At 36.2% G+C, this 3,024-nt stretch overlaps 1 protein-coding gene across 2 annotated transcripts in view; it reads left to right on the forward strand.

Annotated features, from left to right (window-relative positions):
* Nucleotides 1-1,432: 1,432 nt before the first annotated feature.
* LOC108752364 (LIM domain only protein 3-like) overlaps nt 1,433-3,024 on the forward strand; it is a 117,425-nt gene continuing 115,833 nt past the window's right edge. For both annotated transcript variants that reach the window (XM_018493164.1, XM_018493165.1), the window contains exon 1: nt 1,433-1,896. The gene's annotated coding sequence lies outside the window, so the exon portion shown is untranslated. The remainder of the gene's footprint in view (nt 1,897-3,024) is intronic.

Consider the following 3,024-nt stretch of genomic DNA (forward strand, 5'->3'; position numbering starts at 1 on the left):
CAACTAATTCACCAAGCTGTTTAGTTAGTCTGATCTAATTATCAGACCAACTGTGATTAGACTTTCGCTTTATCGCGGATTCGCGGCCTGGTGAGATGTCCATGAACGGACTGCAATTGTCCGACCAAATGGGTATCGCACGAGTAGATATTTGAACCTGTTCGAATGCACCAGCAAGAATTTCGCAATAAATCAGTCATTCGCACTTTCTCTTTCTTCTCGTTCTTGTAAGATTCTTCGCCTTCTTTCTCAATATATGTGTTTTATATGTGATGTATATATGTGTGCGTACGTGCACATATATCTGTTTTTTGATAAAACACACATTAAAAGCTTTCCACCTGTTGCTAAAAAAGAAAACTATTTTGTATTACCATTACAATCAATATTTGCATTTTTTCTTAGACTAATATAGTTATTTTCCAACAGTACATAAAACAACATTTCCTGTATTTTAAACAATATTATATATACGTACATGTGTGTGTGTCTCTCTCTCTCTCTCTCTCTCTCTCTCTCTCTCTCTCTCTCTCTCTCTCTCTCTGTGTGTGTGTGTGTGTGTGTGTGTGTGTGTGTGTGTGTGTGTGTGTGTGTGTGTGTATTTGTATGTGTATGAATAAATAGAGACTTTAAATAAAAATTTCGAATAAACACTTTTTCATAAATTCCATAAACCACATTTCTATTGAAAATTTTGATTCTTTGCCTTTGTTTTTCTGCTGATACTTACAGAATTAGAATAGCTAAATCAATTATTTCAAAATTTATGCGATTAAAAATTTATAATGATATAATAGCTAATTTTCCTGGTATAGTAAATGCATAAATAATTTGAAAATAAAAAAATATTATTACATAATAGAGTGCGCAATTAGAACTTTCACTTTTCAATGTACAACTTGTATATAAAAGGCCTTTTTACAAAACTTTTCACTCGAGAAATGCCTTGGCCGAAGCGTCTCACAGCTACGCCGCGGTGTCTGATTTGACACTGCCGTTACTACTTAAGGTTTGATTCTCGGGTTCACCGCATGATTTCCTCTGCAATAACAAACACTCGAGTGCCGCCATTCCATCGCCTGGAAAGAGCACGCCCGTTCGCGCGGAAGAAGCCAGTTCGCAAGTTCGAAGCTCGGATGGGAGAGCAGTTCTCGCGCTCGTTACGAGATTAAGGAAAAAGCTCCGGAGCCACGAGGGGGTGGCGAGGTGGCGACCGGGGCACCCGGGGCCCACCCATGAAGACGTGCCCCCTTTCAGGGTATCCTATCACCGACCCGAGCTTATTCCGCCCCTCAAGCTCGGGCCACACCCGCAATCATGCGCAGTTTCCACCCATCGGCCAATGAAAAGCGCCCAGTAGCTTGCAAGCTCGCCGCTCCGGCTCCGGCTTTCGTGGCCGAGCCACTCCAACCAAACACCACGTGGCACGCGTCCGAGTTGCACGTGCATTCGCGGAGCTGCGAGAGCCCGGTGCGCGCGCGAGAACGGGCGCTCGCGACAGAGCTTGCGAGAGAGCTTATAAGGGATCGGAGCGACGGTGTTCTCACCGCTAGGGATAGCGGAGAATTTGTGTCTCCTTACACGCGGGGGATTCCCGTTTCCTTTTTGCGCGAGTTCCTTGAACAGCTTCTTTCTGTAACGCATTCTTTCGATCACTCTATCACTCCCTTGCGCTTTCATTCTTCTTCTCTTTTATCTTCCCCTCTTTCTCATTTTCCTTCGATCCCTCCTTATATCTTTTAACGCATTTTATATAAATGATTGATTGAGTCATATTGTACTATTGTGACGTGAAAGATTTAACTGTGTTTTGAGAAACCTGCCCGACATCTTTCGTCTTCACTGAAAGTCAAGAGCCGTTGGCAAAGACGAAGATTTCAACGAGTTACGGACGAGGTAAGAAAATTATTTATTTGCCATCAAAGATCATTGCTTGCATATATAGAAAGTGAAAGAAAAACATTTATGCATCTTTTAATTTGCATTTTATTGTATGTAATAAAAAATGCATATTGAATATAATTTCTGATAGCAGTCAATGGCAAGTAACATTTAATTAAACACATTAAAAAATAAAACATTTATGAGAGTAAACGCATATACATGACATTTGTGTGGAAATTTAATATTTTTTGTACTGTAGAAATATCGTGACAAGTCAAATGATTAAAAATAAAATTCAAGAAATGTTTAATTAACTCTTTGACGACTTTTTAATATATATTATACACCTATATTCTTCTAAATATCTGTAAAACTTTAGTTTATAAGGAAATATTATAATTATGCGGAAATTTCTAAAGATATTAATTTTCTTATAATTACTTATATTATAGTTTACCATGTTTATTTTGCTAAAAAATTATGAGAAATTGAATAGAATTTTTTTAAAAACTTATTTAGTTCGCTCAGAATATAAGTAACGTTATAGAAAATGTGTATCTAAATTAATCAAATTTTAGACAAGCCTACAGTTTTAATAAAAATTAATTCTTTATACGTATTTATATAAAAATATAATATGTAAATGAGATATAATTTTAGGATATAATATAGTATATGTAAGAAAGTTTTGACGTGTAATAGGCGTCGGTGTCGGCTGGAAGAGAGCTGATATTCAACAGTTGGTCCTTCTTTTATCTTTGAAACTTAACCCTCGATGCTTCTACCCTTCAAACAGGCACCCTCTGTTCATACACCCTGAGAGAAGCACTTCTTGAGGGTGTAACAAAAGTATTTAAAAAAAGTTGAGGGAATTTTCTGTGTAAAACAAGGCGAAAATATATTCCGAACAATGAAACGAAGTAACGAATAGATAATGTCTGGATTTTTTCTCTTGTACTTGAAATGATCCCAAGTTCTTTTTAAACTAATCTGATTATAGTTTGTAACAGTTTATAACCAATCTATATGCTTACGACATTATATTTAATTAAAAAATTTTTATTTATTCAAGTCTTAAAAAGTTTTATTTGTTCAAGAAAAAGAATGAAAGAGATTTTATTTTATATAATTATATATATA

Source organism: Trachymyrmex septentrionalis, unplaced genomic scaffold (assembly GCF_001594115.1).
Source record: "Trachymyrmex septentrionalis isolate Tsep2-gDNA-1 unplaced genomic scaffold, Tsep1.0 scaffold6, whole genome shotgun sequence".
In the NCBI taxonomy this organism is placed as follows: Eukaryota; Metazoa; Arthropoda; class Insecta; order Hymenoptera; family Formicidae; genus Trachymyrmex; species Trachymyrmex septentrionalis.